The sequence below is a fragment of the Lissotriton helveticus genome, chromosome 12 (genome assembly GCF_964261635.1).
Source record: "Lissotriton helveticus chromosome 12, aLisHel1.1, whole genome shotgun sequence".
In the NCBI taxonomy this organism is placed as follows: Eukaryota; Metazoa; Chordata; class Amphibia; order Caudata; family Salamandridae; genus Lissotriton; species Lissotriton helveticus.
Genome location: NC_136073.1, coordinates 177,454,544 through 177,464,682, shown reverse-complemented (window position 1 = coordinate 177,464,682; position 10,139 = coordinate 177,454,544).

The window sequence follows — 10,139 nt, the reverse complement described above, 5'->3', positions numbered from 1 at the left end:
TTAGCCTTGGAGTCTATCTCATCACAGCAGTACCTGGCATATCTCAGTATTTCGTCTAGGGGTTTACTTTGCCAACAAATCGAGTGTTGCTGAATCATTAAACTAATATCCGGTCTCAGTCCCAGGACAAACTTGGACAAAAATTGCCCTATGTCCTTTGGATCCATTACATCCAAGCCGCTATACTGTTTAAACGCCTTCAGCAATCTCTCGTAATATTCGTGGACTGTCTCTTTGGGTTCCTGTCTGGTTCGGTCTATTCTGACCCAATCTATGTCTTGCATTGGCACTTTCTCTTTCAGCCAAGTCATCACTCTCTCGAATTTTGCCATCACAATCTCGGACGGCCCATTAGTCTTAGCATCTCTCTCTGGCTCCGTTGTGGGCCACTCAGCGCTAACCTTGCATGCTGTCCACAGATCTCCTGGTACTACAATGTCAAACAGCGTGTTCAGATCTATCCATAGGACCTTTGAGATTTTTACAAACCTCTCGACTTGCTTGTACCACTCCACGGGGTTTTCCCGCAATTTGGGGAAGGAGGTGGTAAAAGCAGCTAAATCTCCCCTACTCCAAGGGACATGCACATAGTTCCCATTTGCGACTTCCCGCAAAGGGTATGCTTCTATTCCCTGCAGTCCTGGTGTCATACCAAGCGTGCTTCTCCTGCCGGTCCCTTTCTTGGACCACCTCTCTTCCCACTTATCTAATGCCCTCCATGTCCTTATTCCAGCGATCAGTTCCCTTATGTGCGTTTTCAGCCCAATCGTTCTCCTCTCATCTAGGTCTCGATCTGTGTAATGTAGCCTGTGGTTACCCTGTAATGCTTTGGTTCTTGACAGATCCACCATATATTTGCCTGCTAGTTCGACTAACTTCTCATGGACTGCTCTCGCCTTTCGAGTGATGTCCTTTGCCATATACAGTATTTCATCCTGCTCATACATTTCCATTCTTTCTAAAGGCAGGGTACCATCTACCATGTCATCCAGGTCTGACCTTAAGCTGGCGACATCAAGTCTCTTGGCTTTTATCTCAGCTCGCAATATGTCTTTCGAAGGGGGCTCACTGGTCTCCCTACCATCCCAACTTCGAGCTCTGCGTTTGGGCTCGGGAGAGTTAATGGGTGCCCTCCCTTGCTCCCATCTCTCCAGGTCCCATGCTCGGCCATCCGATCTTGGAAGGTGATGGAACACGGGCCTGTTACCCCTACTCTTGCTCTGCCCACTCTCTTCTTCTTCTCTCCTCTCACCGTACACCTCTCTGTTATTTTCCCTCTGGTCGCTACTCTCCCTTTGCCTCGTATCGCTCAGTATCCGATACGATCCTTCCTGGTTCCCCATATTCCCTGGGCTGCGCTCATTTCCGTCATCACAGGGACTATGGTGCGACCTCTCACAACTCCCATTCAGTTCTCTGGTGCCAGGCACACAGTGTGGACACTTAAAGCTGTTTCTGTACTCTTGTGCTCTCCTCTCCCCTTCACTGAGTATTGGGCGCGCCACCCCTTCACTCCCGGGACCCCCGTTTTCCAGGTCTGTTCTATCTCCACTCCGGGCCCAATGGGTGACTCCCCTACTATCTCTCTCTCTACAGTCCCACTCCGGGCTACTCTCCCCAGCCCCGCAGTGAGTCCGTGCTCGGCTGTCCTGACTTTCCCTTTCAGCTTCCGCAGCTATGATGTTCTTTTGAGCCTTCACTGCCTCATCCCACTGCTTCATGTACTCATTTAGCTCTTGAAAGGATTTTCGTCCAGATCCCCTCAGATCCACTGGCCATCTAGGGCCCCCAGGATCTCCTCCTGGGTCCCCTGCTGTGTGCATCGGGGTGCTCCACTCTCTCGGTATCGGCATCTGACTTGGGGAATTGATCGTATCGCTCCTCCTTGCCGTCTCTGCTCTTTCTCTGTCCTTCCGTACCCGTTCTTCCCCTCTTGCTCTCTCTTGGTCATATATCGATATTATAGGACCTATGGTAACAGGTACCTGTAGTGCATCTGGTAATGTGTAGGATGTGGCTCTCTCCGTTTCCGGCGCTCTTTGTACCACAAACCTCCCAACTACCTGTTGCACCTGACTAGGCTGGGACAGCTCTTTCTTTGCCTCAGGATCCCACTCTGAACTGGGAAGCGGTCTATGCTCTCCTGCATTGCCCCCCTTTTCTCCTTCTGTATGCTCGACCTCTCCCCCTGCTCTATTATACGGGGGTGGCCTGTCTGTCAATAATCTGTTTATCAGGCTGTCCTCTGTTTCGCTCTCATCATCTTCTTCTAGGGGGCTTTTATTTACGGGCACCTCTAACACTGGGTACAGTTTATTTACTTCCAGGTTATGCACTCTCCATCTTTTAGCATCCGCATCCCACCTGGCATCCTGCACTGCCCTTACCGAGCGTTTCACCCTTTCTTGTCGTCTGTTCATATTCTTTTCATGCGCTGCCCTAATCCATGCTTCAAGGGCTTCAAACTGGGTCGGTCTAGGCAAGGGTCTTATTGAGGTCATGACTGATTTTAATCGATGTAACACCTCTAATCTGAACGTCCCGTACTTCGGGAACGTCAGTTCCTCATTTCCTTCCGTAATCTTACTCCACTCTGATATCCAGAGGATCGTATGCAACCCAACATTCACTGCCATGTAACGAGCTGGCGTACCCTCCGGCGGGGCTTCTTCCCCTTCATACGATCCCCGCTTCTCTTTTTTAAACACCGCTTTCAACCATTTAAAACACTTCATAATTATGCGCACAATATCCAGCCTCGCTACTCTGTTTACTTCCTGATGACAATCCACCAATCCTGTCGCGGCTTTGCTGACTTGGCCTATCGCAGCGCGGTCTTTCTCCGGTCGGCCAATCACGTCGCGACCCTGTCTGACGTCTTTGCTAGCTGGCCTATCACAGCGCGGTCTTTCTCCGGTCGGCCAATCACGTCGCGACACTTTCTGACGTCACTTTTCTCCGCTTCGCAGCAGCACCCCTCCTTTCTCAACTCGTCTCCCGGTTATGCATGCGTCCCATTCATACACCGAAAAATGACTACTTCCGACCAAGCGGTCACTTCTCTCGACTGTACGTCCACAGTCTATCTGTAATTGTCAACACAACTGACGAAATGTCTATCGTCTCTCTGATAGGTTGCTTACACACACAGTAACTTCCGACCAGCGTCCGTTACTCACGCACTCACTCTTACGGTCCCCCTATCTCGGTCTTTCGGGTGATCAATGGTACCTCATGACCCCCTTCACAGTTGACAATTACTCTGGGTGTCCGATACACCCGAACCACTTAAGCTCTCCTTGAACTTAAGATTTCCACCGGTTGCGCGCGCTCACAACCTGTTCCCCAGTCACTCTACAGGCATTCAACTCCGCCAGACATTACAACATAGATACAATACAAAACACCGCAATCTAACACGCATAACCCTTTATACTCACTCTCGACCGATACTGCTGCTTTTTCTGTCTCACGTCATCCGGATCTTCTTCGGCGGGCTGTTCTTCCGATCATCGATTTCTAGGGGCCTTGGGGTAAGCTAACCTGGCCTAGGTTACCGTCCTCAAGAAGGCAACCATCCTCTATAGCTACCAACTGGAAGGGCGAGATTTTGATCGATACCTTAGCACTATTGATCTAAACCTCGATCTGGTCGACTGAACCTTTGTTGCCTGTCTTTAAGGTCGAAGTACATCCATTTCCAAGTTAGTTCACCCAATAAAGGACTCTGCTCCCAAAGATCACAAACAACTTCTAGCTTTCAAAAGTTTATTGTAAGGAAATGATAAGCTGCAAATACAGGCATCTCAGAATGAGATTCACGAGATACACAGGTCCAATTACATACATGTGCTCTCGGAAAGCCCTCAGACGAGCAACGGAAATCACTAACACAAGTTCTAAGAATAATAATGCTATCAGCATTGACGCATATCTCTCCTTCATTTAAGTTGGAGGAAAACGCACAGGTTAGGCTGTCCCTACCCTGCTCTAGATGGTATCCCTACTTAACCAAGCCCCAACCTAACAAAGATGTCAGCAGTGAATGACCCCCAAGGGAAGTCACTCACTCTAAGTCTCTTGGTGAAAACCTATAGTTCTCCAGTCATGACCCCTCTCTGCCTACCCATCCGCTCTCTAAAGGGTCCTCAGGTATCTGCTCTAACTCCACCCAGGGGTGCTGTCCCTAATACAAAACAGTCAACAACATTTGAGACGCCCCTCTCGAGACGCCCCTCACGTGGTGTAGCTTCTGGCTTTTTCCATGATGCTTTGTATTGGGCCTCGTACGTTAGAGTTGACCTTGCTTCTCAGACTCTTCTCCGGCCCGCTGATACCCCTCAAACATTCCGGAACCCTCCTCCATGTCTGGGCCGTCTACTGAACAGACCTCTATTCATTCATTTATAATTGGATCCCCCCTTTTCCTTTGCAGACAGATATCTGCAGCCAAGAACCCAACTCTTATAGACTTCCAAAAAGGCTTGCAACATTTCTCAGCCCAGACATGTACATGTAAATCAACGTTAAAACATTTCAGGCCTACAATATTTCTCATAATGATTATAGCATTCAACTTCTTCAGTAATTAAAGCATGTTAAGACTCTTATTCTATTATTCAGTAAACATTTTTATAAATCCTGGCCCATTAATGCAATGACCAAAACATTAATACAATCTGTGTCGTGAAAAGAAACACCTTCCCTTTCCCTCCAGCTCTGGCCCTGAGGCCTACCACATTCTGCGTTTAACCACCTACCATCTTACATTTTAACAGCTACACGACATGGGTTCAGGAATAATCATATCTAATAAAATCATATAGTGTCACACATTTCTGTATTAGTTCCACTTCTACTTAAATCTCTATATTAGCTATACATTTAGAATATAATTTCAGATACTATTAGCACTCATGGCATTTCTCCTCATGATTTGTGCTTACTACAGGTAAGTGTGATGCACTCATACATTTAGGTCAGTTTGCGCTCTCTCACACCCAACCTGTGAGATTTCCTTGACGAAGGACTAATTTGGAGAGCCTTGATCCAGGACTCACTCATAGACTCACAAGAAATGACCAAGGAAGAGGTGGCCTTTTCCACTAAGGTTTTCTTGTCCTGAGTTAGAAATTTGTTAAGGACAAGAGTGAGTCCAAAATATGATCAGAGTTATTCACTGATTTCTCCATCAGGGCCAACATCGATGATATGATTCTTTCTAAGCAAAGTAGAGAATTAGACCGCTCTCCATAGTTCCCAGGAGTGCTACAAGAGGAATGTGGGCTCAGATGCCGTTCTGGAGAACAAGACACTCTTACGTTGGTTAAAGAACACTCCCACTTGGTGCACTGTTGAAGAGTTGCTTCCTAGGTGGAGAACCCAGGGTAGTACCTACCATATTTCCCATTTGCCGATGAGGTGAATTAGGATCCAAAGTTACTTTCAGGGATTGGTCTCGGCTTGGAACCGTTTTAATATCATGGAGAGTAAAATGTTCATCAATACATACCTTTTCCTAGTTGGTGAAATAAGTAAGGATTTGACTTTTACCAGTAAATCAAAGTTTGTTTCTGGATTGATCTTGATCATAAACAAAAACAACAATGTTGGTGGCTTAGGAATACTAGTGCACACACTATAGCAATCTTAAAAACATTTTCATATATGCTCAGACCTGTGTGTTAAGCAATCTAGCCCAGCTCAATTTTGTGTAAGCAAAAGCGATATTCTACATCATATAGTGAACAGATGGTGCTCTAAAACAGCAGTAATCACTGTAAACTGATTAAGCTGTGTTTGTTAGGAATTGTACACATATTGTTTTGGCTAGAAGGGTGAGTACAGTTTTATACAAACAGTATTCTTAGAGGGCAACGTTTGTTACCTGCAGAACACCAAAGTGTGGATTGAGCCTCTCCGTCTCCCTAGGTGTCACTGGGACAGGGTGTGGAACTAGGGCTGGTGTGGGAACTGGTGGAAGCATAAGAAGAGGTACCTCCAGTTGAAGCTGAGTAGGATGTTGCAGTGGAGATGATGGTAAACAGAGAGGAAATGATGGCATCAGCGGACCAGGTAGTGGGCCCCTTGGTGGTTGAGGTTGAAGTTGCTAAGGAAACATTCTCACGAATGTGTCCTTCATTTGCTGAAGAGTGGACATGAAGACCAGTGACATCTGCATTGTAGGAGGATTTTTGTAGGTGTGCTGAAACTTTATTGCTGGTCATCACCTCTTTTTCTGTCTTTTGCTGCAAAAGTCCAAGGCTCCTCTTAAAGCTCCTGCTGGTAGTACTCTTTACAAGTCTTCTAGTCTTATTCCCATACAAAGTGCATATCTAACAGCACAGGACTATAGGTTGTATTAGACATGTCCTCCTGGTCACTGACCTCAGCCTCCAACTCCAGTATATGCACTGGAAAATGCACTGAAACCTTCAACAGTGAATGCAGAAAAGTGAAAGGCAGAAAAGGACATTCTTTTGTAGATGGAGACGTATGGTTGAGGTGTTTCTTTCTGTAGTCACAGCTGATGATGGTTATTGAACTGGAGGTTGCCATTTATGAGGTTGTGATGGTCACCACAGGAACTGTAGATGGTGTATTTGCCAATGTAACTGTTATCAACATGATCCTCTTGGTCATTGACAGTGAAACATAACCATTGACGGGGTGGTCATCAGTGAGAGAATCTTCGTAGTCGACACTGAAACCTTAGTTGTAGACAACTTCAACGGTATGTCAGTATGGACATCATCAGCCATTTATTTACCTGAAATTTCTCAGGAAGACGTTTTTTCCCATGGAGGATGTGGGTGGAGGGGGTTGTGAGGAAAAATTCCGATTGGGAAAAGCTTCACATGCTTGCTATTTTGTGTAACCTTTTTTGAGGGGTCATCCATTTAAAAGGTGGTGCCAACCTCCTTTCCTTTCTCTCAAGGGGTTTAGAAGGCAAATCCTTGCAAATGTTGCAGGAAAACGTTTAATGAATGGAGTCCAGACAAATATGCTGATCATGAGGATCATCAGCTTAGACCTTATTTTTCTCCAATCTGAGCAAGACCTGAAGAGAGATCTTTTCTCTTTTTCAAACATAGTGTTAGTGTTTGGCAGGCAGAAGCCCCCTGGGCCAGTAATGAAGAGAAACATCTCAGAAATTCCCTAAAAGAAGTCATAGTTTGATGAAAACTGAATTTAGGGTTAGCTGAAAACCAGGGACGACAAAAATGATGCTGAGCTGTAACCAGAATAAGGCCATACACAGGTTAGAGCAGAGCTCCTCATAAGAACTCCCTCACACATGATGTGCTGTAGATCTGCTGTAGATCTGAGTTATAATGCCATCTAGAGCTAGTAGAGCTAGTAGAGCGCTCAGCACTTCCATCTCCTTGGGTTGTTTTCAATGAGGTGGGTGTGCTACTAAAGACCCACTATTGTTGGGCCTCAGGTCATTTTAATATTGTTTACTGTTATGTAAAGTTACTGGGGATTCACGGCTTGATAACAGAGAATGATTCAAACATGTGAATCTATGAAATGTCAATGTTGAAGAATGTGACATTCTACCAGTGGCACTATAAAATACATGTAACTAAATGTTATGCCTTTCTTACGACCCAGTGCTGTGACCCACTTCCTGATTTTAAAAATCATCCGCACCATCTTTGCTGCAATGAAGACTCAGTAAATGAAAAGCAAACTAATATAATTAAAAACATCTAGAGGGATGTGTAAAACTCATGAGGCCACAGACAAGCAATTCATCAGTGTGAACAATTTCCATTCCACAAGGATAGCATATGTTCCAAAAGAAAGATGACATCACTTACAACACTGATAGCACATCAGAAAATAAGCTTTATTGTATGGTTGTATTTGATCTGATGACACTTATTTATAATGTTACCCATAGCCACATACTTATAAAATCTCTAATCCCCTAAAATAAAGCAATACATTGGTTAGAATATTAATCAGGTACAACTGTTGCTTGGTATATCAATAGCAGTGCTCCATGTACTGAAGCCAGTGCCCAACATGTAAACAAGGATCCACACCTCGACAAATTTTCTTAGCTTGTGAAGCGTTTCATAACAATACGTTCAGTCACAGGTTCAGTCAAATTTTCACGGTGGCCAAGTATAGCTTTGTTGTGTTGAGTAAAATTACAGCAAATTCATTCTGTTCCTTTTTTCCTGTTAGCAAGCACTAACCCTAAATATGAGAATTATTAGTAAATTAACATCATCACATTAAGCGAACATATGTTTCGTTCACAGACCTGTAGAAGTGGCTGTGTGTAGTACTTATGTGAGCCAAAGCATAAAACGTATGGTTCCAGTTCATACTGTGGTTATTGCCTTAACAGCAGACAATCAGAACAGAGGAAAAGAAATTGATGATAAATTCCATCCAACCACAGTACCTTTTCTTTTATGAAGCAGTTATTAAGAGCGTATTAATCAAGTTAGAGAACATAATTGGTTTGTTTAAGTGTGGTGACATACAAAGAAAAAAAAATTACCCACCGCTGTTGAAAATACTCAACACATTGGAATATAGTCATGGATATTCAAACGTATTCAGGAAACGCCAGTGCCAGCGTCCATATATCCCCATTATGAACTGCATCAAAAAACTCTTCTAGTCCAACCAATGATGGCATGATCCCTGAGGTCCCATAAACATGGACACATCAGCTAATTCTACAAAACAGAACTGAACTCAGAACTATCGGTTTTATGGCACCTGTAATATGTTGAGAAAATATGAGTGCAAACCTAGGAAGAGAAGAGAAAGCCATGAAGAGACAAACAGCCCATGACAAAGTAAAAAGACGAACTAAAGTAACAGGCAGCATAGAACAGTGATTTTACAAAACAAAGACTTCCAAGTTGAATTGACACAATAATGTAATCCTTTGGTGAACGTAAGTGGAGATATGATCTTGTACTAGTGTAATCACAGAATTCTAGTCCACACAAAGCCACCAAAGAAGTTGGCATAAATGTAAGTTGCTTATGGCAATAGCAGATTTCAGCGAGGAATAATGATGTGGAGGTAAACATCACATACACCAAGATGCTTTTTCAAGCTATAATAGGCATTAAACACAGTAGATTGTTTCTTACATGTTATTTGTGGTTCCAAAGGAAGTCAATGTAGAACCGTGACAGTTGGTGCATTCCGTTCATGGTGCTACACCATTCACATCAGAAAGGCTACTGAATATTGTACACTTTGGAGCTTCTCAATAAATGTATGTAGATTACATCTGAATATTGTAGACCTGAAGTCCAATGGTAATAGTTGGAGTGTGAGGCACATCTGTTAGCAAGCACTGTTGACAATAAATAGCTTTGCCATAATTTTATGGTCATCATCCTCTGCTTGGATAAAGCCTCCAACCTACAATATCAATATAATAGAAAGGATTGGGCTGTAGAGGATGAACGCCTTTTTTAAATCCAACCACACATTTACAAGATCTACTTTTTCTCAATCCTCTCTCCTGCTTCTGCACTGCTCATTACAGTTCTATCTCTTAGTAAGAGGAGGATGGCAGGTGTCATCCACGGCTTCACCCATATGCAGGTAGTGTGCCCAACAGAAATATGTCTAGCTTCTTAACCTCTAGTCAGACGGACTCAAAGGGCAAGTTAACCAGACTCAAAGCAGGCTGATAAGTCTACATCCTTTGTTACCAAAGTCTAACTTTACAGATACAGCAATAATCATACAACACTATATTTTAAAATCTGTGATCAACCAAAGAGGGGAATGGCTTATCACAGAAAGAAACCATTTTGAAGTTCCCAAATTTTAGAAAAGGCTCATAGGTTATAACATTATATACTCTATGATAACTTCAAACTCTGCCTCAGAAATCACTGCAAAGAGTAGGTGAGAATACATAAGGAACTCCGAAGAAAAATGAAGCTACATTGAGATGCAGGGAATACAAAAAAGGGAGATCAAGCCCATCGGTGAAAGGCCGTCACATCACCCAATAGAAAGAAGGTATGTCACAATGATGACATCACCATGTGTAGACAATGCCATCAATGTGTGCTCTGTGGCTATCTTACATAAGCTGGAACCAAAATAAAACATAAATAAGATCGTTTTTATATTCAACAAAA